The 22213-nt window shown below is 41.4% G+C and overlaps 1 protein-coding gene and 1 long non-coding RNA gene across 5 annotated transcripts in view; one reads left to right on the forward strand and one right to left on the reverse strand.

Annotated features, from left to right (window-relative positions):
* EDAR (ectodysplasin A receptor) overlaps positions 1 to 22213 on the forward strand; it is a 73488-nt gene that overhangs the window by 10708 nt on the left and 40567 nt on the right. The window lies entirely within an intron of this gene.
* On the reverse strand, positions 4490 to 21866 carry LOC137468473 (uncharacterized). Of its 2 annotated transcripts, none has more exons than XR_010995960.1 (3): positions 20212 to 21866; positions 4908 to 6754; positions 4490 to 4764 (listed from the first exon to the last, which is right to left on the reverse strand). It is a non-coding gene; the product is annotated as an uncharacterized lncRNA (long non-coding RNA). The 2 variants fall into 2 exon arrangements; XR_010995959.1 differs by lacking the exon at positions 20212 to 21866 and adding an exon at positions 15908 to 16021 and having other exon boundaries at positions 4908 to 6851.

Below are 22213 nucleotides of genomic sequence, written 5' to 3' on the forward strand. Positions count from 1 at the left end.
GTGTCTGCCTGTCTATTCCTTTTGCTTTTTCACTGTTACATTTTCCTAGGCATAAGTGACAATTTGGAGAGCAAAAGAAAAATAATACTGCCATGTGGTGGCTAGGGCGTCCATACACACCTGCCAAAGTGTGTGGAGATATAGGCTCTGGGTAATAGTATATATAAATTTAGTTCAGAGTAAGAACTGGAGCCCAGTTTCCAAACTCTGGCCCAGGTGGTGCCCCAGCCACTAGGTTTGGAAGTCATGTGAGTGAGTGAAAAAGAGAAAAAAACTGTCTCATGCAAAACAGAAAAGCTGCAAGAGGAGGGAGCTGGACAAACCTAAGACAGCCTGTGAACCCATGCTGCCTGGCCAGGAGCTCTGAAGGAGCTCCCTCTCTATAGAGCCCCCCTGCCACTTAGAGGAAAGATTTCCAAAATTGTGGAAGGAGGTTCCAAGGTGTATCCTGGCAGGTGGAGGTGTTTGGCCTTGTGTTGCCCTGTAGATGATGGGGGTATTAAGTGCAAAGATATGAAGCAGTGGTAGGAAAGGTTCCATAGGCTGGAATTTTGGGTGAGTCTGGAGGCTGTAAGGCAAAGCCTTGTCAGGTTTCTAAGCCCTGCCAGTGTCAGGGCCAAGGCATTTTGAAGATTTCTGTTATGAGGTGTCTCTTCTCAGACTCTGGCTGTAACAAGGATGCTGCCACCTTCTGTGTCTGCTGTGGAGCACTGAGTCCATGATGACACTGTTCCTGTTGTGAATCTGGCCTGATCCCCAGTGAAGTAGGAAACTTTCCTGAGAAAAATGCTGGACATTAGTCCAGGCTAGTTAAAGTCAAAGATGGCTAAGAGGCAAATAGGAATGCAAATCCAGGAATGCTAGCAAGCATGAGGGATGATTTCTAATGGATCAGTGTCTTGTGGCCAATAGCCAGTTCCAGAGAAAGCTCTTCTCACTGGGACATTTGCAAAGACCTTGCTGCCATGTGCTGTCAGTGGCTCACAAGGCACCCTTGTCACATGCTGTAGTGCATCATGAAACCTCTGGGGTCCACACAGGAAGGGGGGTGGGGGTGCATAATTAAGCTGTGGAAGTGTGTGGGAAATTGCTTGATGGCCACACAAAGCCCATTTGCTTTGGAATCCACTTAAAATTTGGGTAAATACGCCCAGTTTAAAAAAAACAAAACCGCAAAGTAGCCCTCCTGCAAATATCCAATAACCCCATGGCTTTGGCACTCTCTTGAGATGCAGGTGTTGGAAATTCATCTCCCTGTTCCAATTTAAATAGAGGGAGTATTTGATGTTTTCCCATTTTACTCAAAGTGTGTCATACACCTGCACCAATAAATTGATCTGTGGAAACCATATACTCCTTGAAATGTGCTAACCATACCCTGTAATCAACCCTTAAGTCCTTATTAAAGTTATAGCAATATCTTTTAATATGTTAAAGAACAATTATATGGTGTGCAAGCAGAGAACACAGCAGAGATTTAGGAGAAAGTTGTTGCAGGGCAAACTTCAGTGAAGGGGTAATAGATGGTATCAATATGGTCGTCTTAGGTTTGTATTTCCAGGCTTTTGAATGGCTTTGAAGTTTAAATGCTGTACAGTAACTATACTTACTGAACACTGACATTTGTATTGTAAACTAATTGGTTTTGGTTGAGAAACTGCTGACTGAGCTAATATGCCTTTCTGTTAGTAGGCAGGCTGACTTCAGCTGCTGATGCCACTTTGGGAGCGGGAACAGCACAATTTGATATTTACATTTTAAAAATTGAAGTTACTCCCTTTTGGAGAAGTTTGTTTTATTTGGCATATAAATTAGGGAGAACTGTTTTATATCTCTGTATACAGCTTTGAGTTCTTCCTACAAGAAGAATGCGTGTGTGAGAAATAAACAGGACATCAGGGGTTCAGGTGAGGCAGGGGTTCAGGTGAGGAGCTTTATATATGTAACAGTCTCGGCAAGAAAAATGTACAGAACTGATTCCATGCAGACAGGCAAACTCATTGTTTCCTCAAGGCTTTAAACTTACGTCACCATGAGGTGCTAAGAAACAGGGTGGTCTTATAGCAGGGTAGATTTTTTTGGGTTTTTTTTTGTTGTTTTTTTTTTTTTTTTTTTTTTTTTTTTTTTGTTTAGTTTTGTTTTGTTTTTTTAACAGATTTGTATATCCATGACACAACAACTAAGATGAAAGGGTTTTAATTGGCATACAATTTATGTGTGTTTGGGTCACTTTTAATTACATGTGAATAGTGCAGAAGAAAAATAACAAACACAACTTATTAGTAACAAAGAAAAATGCTACCCTTTCTGCTGCACACTTGTGGGCTGAGATTTGATATAATTAAGCTCAATGTAAAAATAACTCATCTATCAATACCATCATGTATCATGAAAGGATGAGCTCTCTGTAATGCATGGTTTGAATTAACTGTCGCTTGCTGTCAAAGTGACTGAGATGCTGTGTACACATTTGGCTCTTATGCACATACACGAGTTTTTGTAGATGTCTTTTGGAGACAGAGCCAAGAGAACTGAAAAAACAGACTCTGAAAGCAACCTGAGCACACATGTGAACACAAGCACCTGAAAGCTTTGTCCTTTAAACAAGTTTCCTGTTTGCCTTTTTTGGAGAAGAATTACCTTTCGTTGCTCGCTGTTTTAAAGCTCTTCACTTTAACATGCCCTCAGGTCCCTGCAAGGTGACACTGCAGACAAGCTGTAAAAGAAACGTAGTTCTTCAGCTGCTGTTGTGCGCTTGATAGTCTTATCTTCTAGAAATTATATTTCTATAACCCTTTATTTATTTCAAGCAAATAGTCATGGAAATAAATAATTTTCTTTTATAGGGTTTTGCTATAGAATACATTGCTACCGCTACAAATACGACTTTTCCACTGCTTACACAGAGCAACACATTTAGTGAAACTAAGCTATCTTCTAAAAGCTGCCCCAGACCAGGGCCTGGGGGACTCTAAGGGACTCTGAATCAGGCAGGCTGTCCTCAACTCTTGGAGAGAAACAGGTGTACCAGGAGGCACGAAGAGGCTCTTCTCACAGCCCTCTCAAGTCATAAACATGACTGCTGCTGTATTTCAATTTGCAAGATGATCTTGACATTGACTACCCCTTTACAGGCAGAGGCTGATGACACACGGTGCCACATTGTCCTGGTAGCAATAGGCACCAAGCAGGTGAGAGTGAGTAGCCTGGGATTTCTGTCCAGCACCTTCTTTCCATGGGGGACTTGAATGGCTGTGGAGAACAGGTGAATGAACGAGCAGGTAGAACAGAGGGTCGGTGTTGCAGCAAACATGAGGGTTGTAGGAAAGGATGCTCGAATCCTGTTTGGGCTCCCAGAAGTATGAAGAGCAGCAGGGACATGAGCAGTGGCTGTGGGAACAGCACAGGGTGCTGGCAGGGGGGAAGGGATACCTGCTGCTTTCCACTGAGGTGCTGCTCGAGCTAGAGTGGAGTGGGGAATGGCAGCCAGAGGAGTCACACAGCATTAAAAAGGAGTCATTGGCCTGACAATGCATGTGCAGTGAGGGAAAAACTGAGTTAATCAGAGGCAAAGGACCGAATGGGGAAAAAAACAGCAAATGCTTGGAGGACAGGGAGAAAGATTGCATCTCAATGGGCTGGAGAAGGAATTGCTGGTGAATCCAAGGCATTTGCTATCTAATTCATTGATGGTGCTCTCATTCTTTCATATCATAATGAACATCAAACTTTGAAGTTCCATTTTCAGAACAGTAAAATTATTAGATCAGAAACACAAAGGAGGGAGAAAGTACAAACAAAATTTCATAGGCTGCAGAAAAACTATCTTGAGACTAAAATGTGTCTATGGATCTACCATGTAGCCTGCATACACATGTACATATAACATATATGTACATATAACATATAAATAAGTATTCCCATTTTTCATTGGTTTGGAAGAAATTTTAAAAGTTCCAGTTGTTACCAGTATACAGAAGTTTCCTGAACCTTTTTAGCTTCTTATTGCAGTAGGAACTGTTCAACACCAGCAACAGATGCACATTTTGTACAAATACAAAATACATTTATACCCTGGCTAAGTACCTAATCACAAACAATTATGTGAAAAATCTCAGTTAATGTACAAGTTTGTCATCTATATTCATATTTGCATCTTCTGATGGTCTTTTATCACTGTTGCAACTTGTTTTGGGAGATGCTGAAGATCCTTCTGGAAAGGAAGAATGCAATGATTCTACATGGTTGTGGGCTTGGCAGTGCTGGGTTAAGAGTTGGACTCTATGATCTTAAGGTTCTTTTTCAGCCTAAATGGTTTCATGATTCTGGGTTCAGGCCAGAAGGCCCTGATAGTACCTGTAACTGTTTCTTGAAAATTCTGTTATTTTTAATAGGCAGGCAGCAGTGAAGCAGCTGCTTAGAGCCGGGTATTTCTGTTTCCCACTCCTGTGGCTCTCTGTGATGGCAATCTGAACTGGCCTTGCTCATGTTTTTGGCTTTTTTTTTTTTTTTCTTTTGGCAAAGCTGTGCACAGTTTATTGCATTTGACTTTAGGTTCAAGCAGCATTCTGTAGTGCTGTCAAGAGCTGAAATGTCAGAATGAAATACTGAATGCTATTTCCTCAGAAGCTTGGTGTCACAAATTATGGAGGCTCCAGGCTAAGTGTCTGCAACATTTCCCGTGATTGCTGCAGAGGAGCCATGCTCCATTTTTAAATACATTGGTCACGGGTTGATGAAACCGATTTCTCTGAGAATCTTTTGCTGTCACCAGGTAGAAGATATCTACCCCCAAGAGGAAAAAAAAAAAAACAACAAAATTACGAAATGGCCCACAGGAAAAAAAAATCTAAAAAAACACTTATAAATTGTAAGTTTTTCAATTCCAAAAAAATGGAACAGGATACCTGTGGCCAAGCTGAGATTGATGCTGCAGCTTCACATGCAGTTGTGTCAGTTCGGTAGTGCAGATGCTTTTCCTCCCACCTAAGTCAGCAAATGTTGAATGTGTTGTTCAAGCTCTCTTCCTGCCCTCCCTTTTGCCCTATTTTAATTCTGCTGCAAACTTAACCTGCCTTATTCAGATTTGTAACGGCATGAGGCTTATATGCTAGCTGGGACATGCAAGTACCTGGAGTCCTAGAAATGCTCATAATTTGCATTCTTAATGAAACATAATTTAAAATCCTAAATATAGAAAGTGGTCTATAACTGAAATGGATTACACCAGCTCCCTTTTCCCAGATCTCAAATATCCCTGTCAGCTCAGAAGCTTTGAAAGAAGCCCTGTAAAGCCCTAAGACTTAACTTGTTGACAAAGGAGAACCAGAAAACTAAATAAAGATATTTCTATTGGGTTAAATCCAGAATATGTTGATGGGTCCTGCCCAACAGCAGGTCAAACCTGTGTAGGAACCTTAGTTTTTTGCTAATCCCGTATTGCTTTCTGATCTCTGGATCCAAGATAGGCATTATGAAATGCTTCAGAAGGACAGTTTTTTCTAACTTTGAAGTTTTGCATTAACTACCTATGCTGTCATCTTTTCTGCATTCTTTTCTCTATCAGTTTAATTTCAGAATATCTCCTCAAAACCATTTTTGAATGCCCTGGATTAATGGGGCATTATTCCAAATGTCAAGGTAATTCTTTACACTGGAAAATGCTCCTTAGCTGGTTCTACACTACAAATTGCATCCTTACACCCCAACTTTTATTGGGCCTTTGACCAATAGTATGATATAAGCAGTAAGTATCTCTGCCAATTGCCAGGTGTTATTCTCTCATTACGACAGATGTTTTCTGCCTGTGCCACTTCAAAGCCTTCAATAACTAGCCCAGCGCCTGCTACTGCTAGAGTTTCAGCAGCCTGAGCTGTAGGAGGTTCAGCTGTATTTCTCTACATCCTGACACTGTCCTGAGCACTCTTTTCTGTCTCTCCTATTGTTTGCTTCACCTATCTCAATGCCCTTTGGCTTTGCCTCGCACCAGACAGATCCAGTGTAAAATTAAGTCCTCACTACCAAGGGTTGTCCTCCAGAGAAACTGAATTAAAATAGCTATCCAGAGCTTACTTAGGGACAGGATTCTAAAATGAAGAAATCAGGCTTGCCTCAGAAAACATGGGAATGACATAAATTGATGGCACAGTCCTTCTCATTGTCTCCCACCAAGTCAAAAAGCTCCTTTCAGTCCTTCACAAGCACCCCAGTGGTTACCGCTTCCCTGGCACTGGGGTAGCTTAAGGATCCCGCCCGACGCCTGGTCCCACAGCCTGGCTGCCAAAGGCAAGGAGAGGCTGGGCCAAAACACAGGTGTCCACACAGGCAGCCAGAGCCATTTCATGCTTGCGCCCCACACCGCAGGCTGGTGGCCGTCGCTGGCTTCTTCCCTGGTCACACCCTTACACACTCCTTCATGCCCGTCTCTCTTTTCCTCCACCCACTACCTGCATCAGAGGTTTGATTTCTGCCCCTCCCCCCCACCCCCACACACCCGGTTTTATTTTCGCCTCAAAGTGATAGCAATTCCTGGTGCATTTATCTTGGATGATGTGGTTGTTGTAAGATGAGGTACCTGCAGCAGCCAGTCTGCGGTTGATTTGAACGCAGGCGAGTCTCAACAATGAGCTTAAAGGAGGGTGTCAGGTATAAATCTTGTCTTCAAACAGCCAGGGTGCATTCCAGACTTCAGAGACACCTCTTTGTGTGGAAGGTTGGTTGTGTTTTTTTACCTTCTTTTTTCTTTTTCTTGGACCTGGAAGAGGATGAAAGTGACGGGGTGTGTGCGTTCGTTTAGGCTGATAATGAGAGTGGGGCTCACGGGCATGGTAATTTGGCAGCTTCTTCACTTCCTGTAACAGTTTCAAAAAAAAAAAAAAAATCATTCAAGGGCTGCTTAAAGACAAACATTTTTTGTTGAACTACTGGTGGCTCATTTTCTGAACACCCATGCAATTAATCTTACTTGTATTAAAGAGGCAGGCTGCTTTTTGTAAGGTTTTCTGAGCTATAATTAATGAAGATCAAAAATGTTACAGAGACGTAATATTTAACTTTTCATAGGTGCAACTGCACAACATCTGCAGCAATTAGAGAAGCAAAAGAAAATGGCATTGTGTTGGGGTTTCTTTCCCTTCAAAGTGTCTTTGTTAAGCCTCTTCAGTATTCTAGCTGGGAATGTGATTTTTGGTGAGGAGACTAATCGATACTAAAACCACAGTTTTTTTTTTTTTTTAATTACATTGATTGTCAAATACATAGTTCAAAAATATTATCAGCTATGTCAGATTTGTGAGAACCGAGCCCATGAAGTTAAGTGAAGAGCTACCTGTATTGCACCTTGAAGAATCAGACCCAAACAAGAGGGTTTACTGCTTCCATAGCAGTTTTCAAGCAAATGCATGAGTGTGTTAAAACTTCAAAAGCATCATAACAGTTTCATGATTTTACATGTAAAAAATCCTGGATGTTTTGCCACTAGGAATTCTGTAACACAGATTATCTTTCAGCTGGGCTGCTTAAAACATAATTAGTTTTTAATAAGTAGCAGCTTATTTATCTCTGGATGATTAAATGAAGAACTCTGGAATGCATCACTTGAAGACATATGACAAGAAACATGCATAGTTCTACCTTGGCGCTAGCTGCCTCCCACTTCACCAGCCTTTCAGCAACTCTAGCAAAAAGAAAATCTGGTTTTCACTGGCTTGAAATCAAAATGTGGATGGCTCCAAGTGTGTCACTTGGATTCGCAAGGCAACATCAACCTTTGCCTGTAGAACAGACACACAACATCCTTATGCCAGGGATTGCCTGTTTAATATGCATGTGGCATCTTGATAGCACTTTGTTAGATTAATAAAAAGAAAAAAAGCTGCAGCTACATCATTCCTATATCTATCTGAACTCTTCTGACACTGCTAAAGCAAAATGATTTCTGTCATCTCTGTGATCTGCAGTTAAGTTTGACGTCAAATATTGTTTGAGGAACAAGCTATCCTGGTGTGATCCCAAAAACCAAGAGAGGCACCATCTGATGTGTACTAAACCACATTAAGAATGAAAGAAGAATTAATCTTTGTCCTTTCATTGTGGATGCAAGTGTCACATGAAAGGTGACATATGAAGAAGTTACAACCCATGGATATCTACTGCACCATAACTGTACCATGAAAAGTGCCGCCTGATGACAAGTCCCTCCATCTCCAGAAGCAAAATACTGCATGTCTAGAAACCTGGAGGCAACTATGAGCAAGGGTTCTGGGAAGTACTGAGCACTCTGCTGCTGTGCCCCAGCAGCCTACACCCCAACTACTCCTACCCAAAGAGAAAGCAGCTCAGTACCCTTGTGTCTGGGGGGCCCATGCTTGATGTCTGAAGATAGATAGGTTTGGTTTGAAGAAATGTTTGCAAAATTAAATAATGGAATGGCACATGCTGATTGCGTCACATTTATTTCTGTTTACTTTGTGACTCATAGCTTTCCTAATTATATGCAAGCAAAAAAGGCTAAAAATTTATTGTATTTCAGTGTAAAGTTATCATCATATACAGGAGACATCTGGTCTCCAAGTCTAACACCTCTCAAGGTCAAAGCCCAAGCAGGGCCAGTGTTTTGAATGAGAGTGCTGGGCTTTGTGCAGAGGATGACTGTAGCAGGATGGCTTGGGAGTGTCAGGAGAATTAGCAGCAACATGCTACCTCAGTCCTAGCAAAACCAGGCACAAGAAAATGTCAACAGTTTCAGCATTTTTCTTATTTACAAAATTGTTATACATAAAAAAATGCACACTTCTAGGACCAAAATCTATACATTCTTTGAATGTTATCCAGGTTTTTACATTTTAACTGAGGTGAACCCCTCCTACAAATCCCCTCAGTTACTTATCTTTCCAAGCATTCTTTCATCTTTTATCTTTCAGACTGTAAGATCTCTGAGAAAGAGACAGTCTTTATTTGTGTATGTACAGCACCCGCATATTTAGCACTAAGCTCAAATGTTTGCCTACACTGTAAAATAGTTGCCAAACAGTGTGGTTTAAGAGCATGTCAAGGGTATTAATTTCTAACAATTAAGAAGGGAGTGAGAAATGGTGCGAACAAGCTGTAGTTTTTGTTCTAAACAAAGTGATTGCACATGGAACTCCCTGAAGATTTCAATCAGAGAACCCCAAATGCAGCAGTGGTCAGTACGCAGCTGAGGCTCTCTGTGCAATGACATTTCTGCACCTCAGCTTCTTTCTGCCTCATGCTACTTGTACGCTAATAACAGCCATCATCTTGAGAAGGTTTTGATAAGGATGTGCTGAGGAGGAGTTGGAGAGCTCTAGGAATCTACAGTCACTGTACTCACACTTAACAGGCTCTGTTTGTTCAGGAAAATGAGGTGTTTGGGGATTTTTCTTTACCTCTTCAGCCTGTCCCCTTTCATCCAACAGATCTACTGTGTGAGGCCCCAGATTTTTGATCCTGCCCTCAAAACGCAGGCTTCAAAATGCTTCAAAGTCAGAGGAACAGCGCATTTGATGGCTTTTACTTATTATACCATATAGCCCCTACACATATATGTTCTGTTTATAGGTAAAAACACACCTGGTTTGACTCTGTATGGCAATTTTCACATTACTTGATTCTTTTTTCTAGTGACCTGCAAGAGTATGAAGTAAGTAGAAAAATAGTATTTCCACTCTCAGATCATGTAGAAATAAGTAATTGCATGGGCACCAGCCACTGGAAGTTTGTATCTGTCTTCGTTCCCCAAAAGAAAACAGGTTACCATAATAACCTGAAATCAGAAAATCCCCCTGCCTCTTTTTATGTGGTCTCAAAGATGAGCTCTTCTAGTGGTTTTTTTTTCTGGCTGTGATTTTTAAATGGTTACAAGATCCTCTGAAGAGCTGTATTCATTTGCCTGCCCACGTGTGGCTACTGCCTTTTAAGCTATGCTATATAAGATGTCCATGTGAGCTTGGCAGGTCTGATAGAGGACCTTGAGGGGACTCACTGCCTTTTGAAGTGGCACATGGTGGTCAGGCAGAGTCCACAGGACATCTCAGGTGCCACCACCCCTCTGTATGTGAGCAGCTGGGTTGAGCCTCTGTTGAGGCCAGCAACAAGAAGAATTGCTTAGTTAACAGATCCAGAAAGCTCCTGATCCACTGCCTGGTCTTTAGACAACTTCCTTTTCCCCAAGAACATCATACATTTCTTCTTCCTTGCTTTCATGGGTGTTCCCAGCTATCCAAGTAAACACAACTTTTACATTTGCTGCTTCATATAGTGGATTCCTACTTTGAATGTCAATATGACCATTTTGCAACACCTTAGTAAGGTTTCAAAATTATGTAGGTAATTTATTATCACAGGTATGAATTGATAATTAATGCTTAACAAACTTCTATGAAAATCACAGAACAGAACATAAATAATTGGTTATAATATCAGATCAAAGTAGGGCTTTCTTGAGTATGAGAACCAATAACATTGAATGTCCAAAAAGTAAGATCACTCTATTTTTTAAAAATTATAAATTTCCTATGCCTTGTGAAAATTACCCTCATGTTTCCAAAGATGCCTGGAAGAAGATCAGGCCTTGACATTACTGAATGAGTAATATGAGGTATACTTCAACATAGAAAATTGCTAGATAAAGAAGTGGCACCTGTCTGGTAACATAAACTGCTTTTTTTCAAGCCTGACCTATTGCAGTGTCTAGAGATTTACACTAGCACATTGTTCAAACCTTCAACTTAGTGTTATCATCTGGAATTTCAGAAAAACTGAACCTCTTCTTAAGTCAAACCTCACTTCTCTCTGGATCTATTTCTTTATTAAAGACACATGACAAAGTGAAGTTCAAGTGTATCTACATCTGAGGCAGGTCATGGATCTGTTTCTCACAGTGGCAGTAGGCTGGTGAGGATCAGTGTACAATATTGCTTATGAGGAGTAATCACATTTTAAAATCTAGCAGAGAATTACCCCTCTTGCATTCCTTCATGCTCTGGATCCCGGATCTTCAGTACTTTAGAGAAATTATCTTTCTGCCCATTATACTGAATCCATGAAAAGCAAATTTGAGTGTGTGATGGCATTGATCTGTCGTAATGAAGTGCTTGTAAAAAACATTGTTTGCTTTACTTTGTGCACAGTGCTAGCAGGTAATAACACAAGAGCCACCATGAAACAGTCTTCCCAGTGCTGCTGAGCCTTGGAGAGCCCATCTTCTTGTCAATCACCATCAGAAGTCAGTGTGGAGCTTTCACACTAGGAATTCAATGTCTTTTCTAAATATAGGCTTACGATGGCTGGTAGTTTAGAGGAAGCTTCTGTGAGGGGTGAAGTCTGGCACATCTGGGGACTGTTTCTACATTGGTCTCAGTACCTCAGTTTCAAGATGAGGACTGGTCTCCTCAGCCTTGTGTTCATCACCAGAGTTCCCCAGGCCACTGCTGCAGAGGGGTTTGCATTAATGTTAATAAAGATTACACATAGGAAGGAGTTTTTCAGCTAGTTATTTCTTCACATACACACACTCAAAACCTGCTAACACTGTTTCTGAGTAAGTTAAACAATTTATAAATTCAGTTCTAATTCAGAAAGAGTTTTAGATAGTAGTACCAGGAAACGGCTTTGGAAAATACGAAGCAATTCAACTGTAGGGTTTGTTATGTGAAACAGTTTACATGTTTATGGTATTTTACCTGATAAAATTGCTTATTTATTTTAAGGGCAGCAAAAATCTTTCCCAAAACCATCTTTCCCAAAACCCTCTGGCCAGGCCTTCTTTGTAAGCACCATTTCATCCAGTCTGGGCTCAGTCCTCAATTAGGCCAGTAAAATACCCTGGAAGTATACCCTTATACCCTCCAGTCATATTTGGTCCAAAGGCTGAGGAAAGGAGTGCTTGGCTTGGCTTTCCATCCTTCCTAACCAGAAAGCTGCTGTCTTTGCTCACCCCAGAGCAAAAAGAAGGTGGTAGAGCAGCTCAAATAACAGCACTATGGCTTTAGGACCTAGATTGTAGCAATCCTAGTGTTCACAGTATGAGCCACAGTACAGACACCTGAGAGCACTGAGATGCCCACAGGGTGTCCCTGCTGAAGAGCCTGGCAAAGGGGCACCAGGGAGGGTCTCCCTGAGATGCCTGTGTTGAGAAGGAGGGTGAACTCCAGAGCATCCCCTACCCGCTCTCTGGCATGTCTGCGTTGGGTGCTTGGGGGGAAAATATGGACTTCCTTAGGATCACTTCTCAATGCCATAATTATAGGTCTTGCAGTGAAAGAAGCAGCCCCACAGAGATCTTGAGCTACTAGACTTTCAGTAGAGAAATTATTTCTGGGATATTATTCCCACAGGCCAAAGTACAATTACAGTGTTGGTTTATGTTTCTTTACAAAAAAAAAATTTAAAAAGCTAAATGAGCAATGTGTACAGTTTTAAATTAATCCTCTTATCAAAGACTTACTTAGACAGAGTTATACCTTTTGCTTCCTCCTTGTAATGTCAGTGATATCTGGGAAAGTCTCTAGTTTGAATCTTTGCACAGCACAGCGTAAAGGGCCTGAGCAGGGTGGCAGGCTTGGTCCTGCCAGGTTGAGTATTTTCTTTGAAATCATCAGGAAACCTGATCCTGTATAGCAAATGAACAGAGAAATAAGCCCTTTGCTATGCAGTACTCCTCCAAAACAGCAAAGAGAAATTAATGGTGCTCCCTCTTCACATAGGAGAACAAGTTCTTGAAACAAGTCAGGGGCCTACTTCATTCGTAGCCTTGAAATATTGTTATTTGCACCTGAGCACTCTAAGGAGAGGTAATTGCAGTACAATTCTTTGCATGCATCCTAATACTTGCCTAGAAATATGTTCCCACAAGTTGTCCATAATTAGCCTCTCCCTAAAAGATAAACATGTGAGGAAAAGATTGGGAAAAATTAGCTCTGATTTCCAAGTAGTGAGAAACAATTTTGCCCTCTCTAAGGTGTCACTTCCTTGAGCAAAGTGACAGAAAGACAGATGCAGTTTGAAAGCTTTGAGTTGTCATGCAAGTGGTCTTTTCTAGGACACACATTTCTGACTTGAAAATAAAAATGGGCAGAGTTTGACAGAGTTAGGAGTGGTTTGCAAGTTGTGTCTTGGGAAGAAGCAGTGGAAGAAAGAAAAAAACTATCACAACTGAGGACTGTGCATGTCTGCCAGGGATAAATTCAAATTCAGGGCACTGTTTCAAGGGTCCTTTGAGTTCATTCAGGATGTCATTGAAGTGCAGAAGCCCAAAGTTTATATGTGTCCAACACTTTGTGCTGCACTACTGAGAAACAGCATGCAGTGGGATGGTGAGAAGTCATTAAAAATAAGGAAGATAATAGATAGGACCATATTTTTCAGTCTTATTTGTATAACATCAATCCCAAAATACGTGGAAGGACTTTATGAAAGGATATACAAATTGTATGCAATGGCTTTTCACAGCAGCATGCCACTGCCTTTTAAACATATGGTAGAAAACACAGCACTGTGTTGTGCTCAGAAATACTTTCCATTTCCATTTAGAGTGTGTGTGTTTGGAGCATGTGACTGGAGGAGTAATGTTTTAGGTTTAACAAAAATGGGCTCTGGACTGTGCATCATAGAAGAAGCTCAGAGATTTCATCTAGAAAGGGCAGCGGGACTTTGGCTGCTTGGCCACACTGCAGGGAGTGGGGTGGTCCTTTATGGGTCTGCATTCCCAAGACTTAAGTTTGATAACATTCCCTTTCTCAAGCACCAAGCATGGTTTAAATAGGATGCCTGTTTTCTGATCTTAAACAGCACTGTCAGCAGCTTGATACTTCAAAGTCTGTGCTCGGCTGCTGGCTGGGTGCCAGTCCTCTGAAGGAAGGGTGCCCACATCACTTGGCACAGCAGCTGGTGTTTCTCTTTGTCTTGTCTCCAGTCACCAGTGCCAAACCTGCCCCTTTGGTAAAGCCCAGGATCTCATCTAAGGCCGTGCCCACTAACCACAGAACCACAGGCCACATAAACAATAGCCTTTGCAAACATGATTAATTGTCTCTGAGATGTACAGCAGCCTGGGGAGTAGCTCAATCTCTAGCAGAGAAAACCTGTTCCCTGAGATGCAGGTATATGGGAACAAACAAGCGTGGAGGTGGGCACTTTAATTACAAACCCAGGTAGTCTGTAGCAGAAGCATCCCAACCTCCAGTTCTCTGAACACCTTTAAATGATGAAAGTGAGTGATTCGTGTGTAAAAGAGGCACTAGCCATCACTGAATATCCCGGTCCTAGAGTAAGCTGAGTATTGTTTTTAGAGCCTGTTGCTTTCCCAAGATGTCAATTTGTGTGACAGGATGCTAGCTGTATTGTCCTAATGCTCTGTCAAACCTATCACAGTGACAGGGAAATACTGTGCTTCCCTCTGAAATTCCTTGAATACCTGGTGCCAGCAGTTCAGCTGATAATGCAAAGAGGGATGAAAGCAGATGGCCTTGTTTAGAAGAAGTGACTTTTCAAATGGGCTTTGACAGGCTCCCTTCATCTTTCTGTAACATGTCATTTCAATGCAAGCAACAGACTACAAATAAATCCTTTGGTACAGCAAAGGCTACAGCACTTCTCATATGCTCTGTAACTGAACTGTTACTTAATTGTTAATGTGCTAGTGATTATTCTATTACTTGAAATTTATAGAGTGTTGTATTTCAGTCTCTGAGCTCAGATTTGACTATTTTCAAGATACTTTTCAAGTTTCTGATCAAACTGCTAAGTATAGGTTTATGTTAGGGTAGGTCTCTGGTGCTTATAGTGGTATTGTTTTGATAGGGAAAATGTAAGACTACTTCCTTTGAGTGCATTGAACACCCACCAGTTTTATCTACATGATTCTCTTTTATTAACTCTGTCAACTGCCATACAGAATGTGCTCTTTGTGTCTCATGGCTCAAATCCAGATGCCGCCAGCATCGCTGAGAGTTTCACTCAGACTTCAGGGGGGTTTCACCTGCACAGCTGTGCCTGATGCTTCACCTCAGGGAGGAAGCAGCCTTGTTCATCCTCAGCTGCCAGGCTGTACTTTTGAAACGGGGTGGTTCAGACAACCCACGTCCTCTCAGGTGTCTCAGCCCCTCCTAGTCTAGGAACAGTGGTGTCTATCCCGCACAGGTCTGGAGTCAGGCACCTCAGCATACACCCTACCTCAGCAGATGGAAGTGAGTGCCATGACACAGGGAGCATGGGACTGTTCACAGAGACACAGCTGCATCCCTCTGTGCCTTCCAGTAAGCAGTGCTGGAGATCACAGGTTTGAAATCCCTAATACAAAAGAAAAATCTCTGAAGGACAGGGGAAAAAAGCCTGCCTAGGAAACAAGGCTGGGCTGACTATGTCTGTTAAAGCACCATGCAAAGTGTAACCAGGAGCTACGGCATGCACACCATATAGTTTGCATAGCAGAAGAAATATATCCATGTGGTATCAAGGACCTCAGCACAGAGCCTGAGGTATGCCTTGGGCTTTGCCTCTCCTGGCTTAGTCCCAAAATATATTAAAGTAGCCTGGAAGCTGCTTTGACTTGTATCCAGCTATAAGGGCTCCAGTGGACCATGGAGGCACACAAGGCAGGGTTTTTTAAGTTATCTGAAGCATCTATGGCAACTTGCCAGACTGATCCATAGGAAGATAACTAAAGTCTCCTCAGCTGCACATAAGCTCACCCTCTTAAGACAGGTCCAAGGCTTTAGAGAAAAAGCATGTTTACATAAGAGAGAAAATGTTTCCCATATTTGCTGCTTCCAAATCGATCTACAGCAGTCAGTCTGTCATGGGAATTATCCTTCTGTGCTTCAGCCCCTCCCTTTAAAGCAAGCTCCTATGATGCAACACAACAAACAAATTCTGCTAGTCTAATTACCTGTACAGGTCATGCTCCAGCCTCCATTATTGCAGTTCACTTCCAGGATGGCCTCCCTTCTCTGCAGGATAACCTTCAGTAATGTGAGGCCAAGAACAAGAGCAGCACTACACAGTGGCACGTGGGTCTGCCTGGATTTCCTATGGGTTGGAAAGGCAGCATTAGTCCTTTCTCACACTGTAGAGCAGTTTCTCAGACATACATACATATATATATATATATATTTATATATTGGAAGACCTTGTCCTTCCCTATGAGAGGAGACTCCCCTTTTCCATCTGCAGCTGGTCAGGGAGTTTCAAACAGATAACATCTCAGATAAAGTTGCAGCTAGAAGGGCTGCCAACATGCAGGACTTAAGCACAGGATGTCAGCAGCAACTATGTCAAGCATGGGAGAACAATTACATGTGTGGCCCTCAATGCTTTCGTAGCTTCTTGGTGATGTAAGTCTTAGGCTGTTCCAGGTCTCTTCATGCTGGATGTTAAATTAGTTAAGTAAACAGATTGAGAATGCTCTAGCAGCCACCTTCAGAAGAAGCCTTGGAGGTTTAATGGGCTTTAACTTCACAGGTTTAGTTCATATTACCAGTTCAGGTCCTCTCCTAGAATCCCACCCCCCACTTTACAAGCCTTTAGTGTTATTTTAGCTTTTTGCTTATGCATTCATCATAATCTGTGAAAATCAGAGCTGACACAATGACAAAAGATGTCACATTGAATACATTGTTTACTTGGCTTGAACAGTTATTTTTGTAGTCTCTCCAGAGAAAGTTTCTTACTCAAATTTGCCAGAGATACTCAACACGTTTAACTAGAAACTTGGCATTTCTTCTTCCAAAAATTCTTCGAATTATGTTTTCCAGCAACAGACTAATTAACAACATCTTGCTTCACATAGGCACACATCCTCCTGCACTAGATTTCCTCAACCTATTAACACTTGGAGTTGATGGTGGTCAGCTGCTGGGAACTGCATTGAACAGCCAGTAGATGGCTCACCTAGAAGGCACACAGATCAATCCCCCAAATTCAATTTTGTGTAAATGAGGGATAAAATTCCTGCCAGCTCGTGACAAGAGTGATTCTTCATGCCCAGACTGAGATTTCTCTAGTGTTCTGCACTGTATATTTTACATACTGAATCTCTCACAATTTTAATTTTCCCCAAGGCTTTAATGCTGTTCTAAGGGAAACAACTGCTCTTTTTCAAACCAGTGGGATGAGACAGCGTGTTTGACAGGAAAGACCTAAAATTTATGTTTCGCTTGCTTCATGCTTAGACTTGAATTTACCAAAACAGCTTCTCCAAGAGGTAATAGTTCCTTGTTATTTATATCCACTGAACACCACAGTCACCTGTGTGATCCAGAACTGTCTGTGTCTGGGTTATTTAGATATTGATAGCGGCAGGCATTTTAACCTGGAAGAAGGGCAGAATTACTTTAAATTTTATTTGTGACCAGTAAAGAATAACCACCTTGCTGCAATTTGTAGATTAGAAACACATCCTCCCAAAAATTTGGGCTAGGTGGGTTCACCAGCACCATAAATACTTTATGATATATGCCTTTGGACTCCAGAAACCATGGACCTGTTTGCAAGAGCTCTGCAGCAATCACTATTAGTTGCCTATAGGGCTGCAAAACAATGCTTCTAGGTATTACAAATTTGCTAATATTAATGTGACTTGCAATCTACAGTGTAGTGAAGATGGGAGGACTTGAGGAGACATGGTAATCCAGCAGCCATGATTTCAGGGTGGTCAAGATATCTGGCCACAAAAAAGGACCTGAATTCTGCATCCTAGAAACATGTTTATTAAAACTAAGTTTAATTTAAGGGGACGTTACTACCAACATCTGTTCCAGCTCTACAGAAGACAAAAGAAATGTCTGAGGGTTAAAGTCTGGCTGTCCTACCAGCCACCAGGGAGGAAAGCTGTTTATAGAAGGAAAAAAATAGCCCTCAAAATTTCTCATTCTACGAAGTCTCATCCATTCTGTTTCCAAACTGTATAACATTTTAGGTTTTAAGGAGTAAACAATGTATTGCTGCTTCTGGCTCTTCAAAGCTATTTGATGAATTTACCATTCTCAGCTCTAAGACAGTGGGTTCACTGCATGTCCTGCCTTGCCTCCTGTCTCCTCCTGGTGTGTGGACACAGAGCTCTGTGCAGGCAGCAGCACCAGCTCCTCTCAAGCCCACATGTTGCCCAGGAGCACCCAGCATTAGTTCTTTTTGGGCTGGTGATCTTTCTAAACCACATGTGCCCTATCTGTACCACCCTTCTCCACTCCCCACGGTTGTACGTGCCTGTCCCATCATAGATCCCAGATCAGATGTGCAGGCATCACTTTGCTGTGTATAAGGCATTTTCTAACTTACTCTGCAGAAACAACACACACATGTTTTTAACATAAAATGTAACTAAATAAAATATACCAAGTTGATTTGAGAGGTAGCTCTCAAAATCTGTCCTGTTCAGGAGGGGAGGTTCCTACACCAACTGACTCTAGGCAGCACCTCAAGGTGCTCCAAAAAGTACTGAAGGAAACATTACCAGTATGGCCTAGTTGTGTGTGAGCTGATTCAGACAAAAAGAAGGCTCCCTCCATTCCTCCAGCTGGCTTTGATGTACATACAAGTTTTTTACTCAACATAAACTCAAAACAATATGGTCCCATCCCAACAGCTAGAATTGAGAGTAGCTGGCAGATAAAACAAGGTCTTCCCCCCTCCTGTACTTCTCCAAGAACAGTCAGTTAGCACTGGCTTGCTCATGTGATAGTGTAAGCAGAATTTTGACCAGTTTGACTCTTTCAAAGCAGATACTTGACTCCAGCAAATGCTTTCTCAAGGTGCAAAGTCAGGCAAGCCATAATATACCTGCATGGCACTCCAGTATATTTTTAATGCACTATCTTTTTAGGAGACTGAAAAAAAAAACCAGAAAGCTAAAAACATATATTTTCATAATCTCTTTTTGTCTTTGGGGCTTGATTTTACTGCAACCTGTAAGATGGTGTCCTTTAAAACTTCACCCCTGCATAGAAATTTCCCTCTCTGATTGCCCTAACTTTGGTTTAGTAGGGGGCACATAGTGTTAATGATGGGAAAATATTAGGGTTTGTATGCCAAGCTTCCCATATTTCTTCTAAGTTGTTGATCTTCAAAGTACAGAGGTGCTGGCTCTGGAGGAGCAGTCACTGCTTCATACTAAAGTGAGCTTCTGAGAAGCTCAGTGTCTCCATGTGAAAGCCATCCTTCAGTCTTCCACACAAAAAAATGCAGCCAACACTAAGCCATTGCCGATGTACTCCAACAAGACAAGATATAAGCTTCAGTATTACATTTCCTAGGCTCTACTCATTACATATCACTCTGCTTTGCTTTTACACTCGGGATGGCAGTTAAATGCAATTAGTGACCCCATTCCTCTCAGCTCACTTAAAGAGTTAACCAAATTTTAACACAGTTGTTTTAAAGAGCAGTTAAATATCTGCAATGAATATTTGCAGACATCGATAGTTTTGTGTTGTTTTGTTAAAATAGATGTTATCTATTAAGGCATCCTCCAGTAGTTTGAGGTCACAGTTGGCCAGAAAGTGACATAGGAGATACTTGGAGAAGTTAATGGACAAAAGGGAGCAATTTCCCAGGTCTGTTTAAAGCAGAACTCTTCTTGCCAGCACTCACAACTGTATTCTCTCCTGACCATGCAAGTGTGTTGCCTGTAAAACATTCAGTCTTCAAAAAAGAGACACTAGAATTCGAGGATGAAAGCAGATTTTTGTAGTGGAAATATTGCAAAGATATTCTGCCAGAAAAATCTCTTTCAGCAACTTGAGCATCCAACTCAAAATAGCAGCTCATGTTGCTGGAGTCACTGCTTTCATCCAGCATCACAGCGAAAAGATGTGAGCTGGCATGGCTCAGCAGTCTGCAGGAGAGACGATGACAGCTTTCTGAGGGTGCAGATTGCTTTTGTTCTCCAGATGAAAGCTCTCTTACCATAGCAGTCTCAACATCCCCTTTACCAGCCTGGCAAAGCAAGGAGCATGAAGAATGGGAATGTGTTGCTCTGGTATCACTGGCAGAACAGAAAATTCAGTAGAGTTTACTCCAGCAGAATGAAAAACCCAGGACAGTTGTTAGGCACAACTGGAATGTATTTGCTGGGGTATAAATAGAAACAATGCAAAACTGATATATTTCTTACAAATGCAAGATATTTTTTTCTCATCTTGGTAGTAATGCCAAATAGCTTATGGGGAAGAACGAGAAAAGCAAGTCAAAGACTACCAGCTTCAAACATGTAGCAGCTTAATAGATGAGATTTTAGTTTTCAACAGATCCCTAGCTGAATTCAGGATCTTTATTCTCTCACAACCTCATTTGGGGATGTGTGAAACAGAACTTTTAAACTCCTTAATGCAATGCTCTATCCAGGGTGGCCAAGGCTTTCATAAAATTCCTCTGTTCAGCTTTAGACATTAATTTCAATAAAGATGAGGTCACGGTTGAGAACATCCAGGTAGAAGCACAAGCAGACAGAGCTCTAGAAATCATGGGTAACGGTGCAAGACTGGATGAATCAGAAGTGTTTTACATAAAATATGACCAAGCTGAGGTCACAAGTACCTAGGAGACTATTGCAGAACAGGAGGAAATAATCCTTCATGTCTGAGGTGGGTAAGAAAAACAGCAGCAGCTCCAAGTGAATGAAGAGAGATATGCAGATGAGACATGCAGAGAAGGTGCCTAACAGCAGGAATAGCAAAGCAGTGGAATAAAGAGATGAGGGAGAGCTGTGTAATCTCTGTCATTGGAGGTTCTCAAGATGCAGTTAGATAAAAGTTTGTTGGTGTGGCAGAGAATGATTCCCTTAGTATGAATCAGAAGGGTAACTTCTCTGAGTGTGAATCAGAAGATAACTTCTTGAGGTCCCATCTTGACCTGGTGGTTTTTTAACAACTGAATAATTTCATAACTCTTATATAAAATAAACACTTATCACATAAACACATTTTTTTCTTTTTCTGACAGGATGCACTTTAATGTACTAATACAATGAATTATCAAAGGTCTGTATAATTCTCTGTAGAATCTGATGGCTTTATAGTCTGGTCTTTTTGGGTGTGCCTTGGAGGTACATATATTTTTAAAGAAAGTACAGCTGAGAAGATGCAAGAATCTTGCTTTAATTAAGTTAATTTAATGTAGTTCTGAGATTTGTTTCAGTGTAAACTTTATTCTATTTATGTTACTTCATCATCAAAATTGCTGAAAAAAGTGGGAGATGAAGTATAGGAAAAATATCCATTCTAGCCTTGCAAAAGGAATTTTTATGTTAAAATACTTGGCCACAAATATCACACACATAGACACAAATTACAAAGCTGTCAGATGTGATAGAAATGAAATATAGGGAGAATTAATTTCTTCCATGTTTAGTAATAGACTGCGTGAAGGCCATAAGACAGAGATGCAATATGCACACCAGTAAGCATCTATGGTCCAAGTTTTCCAATAAAGATCCATGAGAACTGAAGAAGTGTTTGCAATATCATCTGAATTGCAGGCAACTGTAATCCAAGAAGACCCTTCAGCCTCTCATTGCTGCAATTACAGTGAATTCTTAAGTGGCAGGACAGAAAAAAAGCACTTAAATCTACAGCTGTGAGCTATTCTTCTTCTTTCTTATAATCTTGATAAATATGAATTATCCATTAATTGCCAAAATTATTTTTAATCTTCTTAGAATTATCTTAGCTAGATTTAGTCAGGTCTGCTTTGTGCCTTGCACTGCTGTGCTATCCACAAGCTGCGTGGAGTGACATACCTCCAGCCAGCATTTATCCTCTGCCAGGGACCTACTGCTCTGCTTCCCAAGAGCCCACCTCTCCCACCCAGAGCCTGGCACATCCAGCTTCACCCCTCACCCTGCCAGAGCCATACTACAGCTTAGCACCACCAGCCTGTGGTGAGGTAATTCAGCGTTCTTGGCTGCAAGGCTCTCAGAAAAAGCCCTTCATGGCATGTCCAGCCCTGAAAGGAAAAAAAAAAAAAAAACACACAAAAAAAAAAAAAAAAAAAAAAAACCCAAAAAAAAACAACACCAAAAAAAAAACCAAAGCAAAACAAAACAAAAACTCACAAAGCCCAGTGAGAACCTCCTCCTCCACAAGCTCCAAACATCCAGGGACTGATGAGTAAGCACAAACTTCCAGCAAGTTCTGCCTCTTCCTAGCCTAGAGGGATCCTAAGTAGCTCTAACACTTCTGCTCTGGTCTGCTCTGAAACC

The sequence above is a fragment of the Anomalospiza imberbis genome, chromosome 2, assembly GCF_031753505.1.
Source record: "Anomalospiza imberbis isolate Cuckoo-Finch-1a 21T00152 chromosome 2, ASM3175350v1, whole genome shotgun sequence".
NCBI lineage: Eukaryota > Metazoa > Chordata > Aves > Passeriformes > Viduidae > Anomalospiza > Anomalospiza imberbis.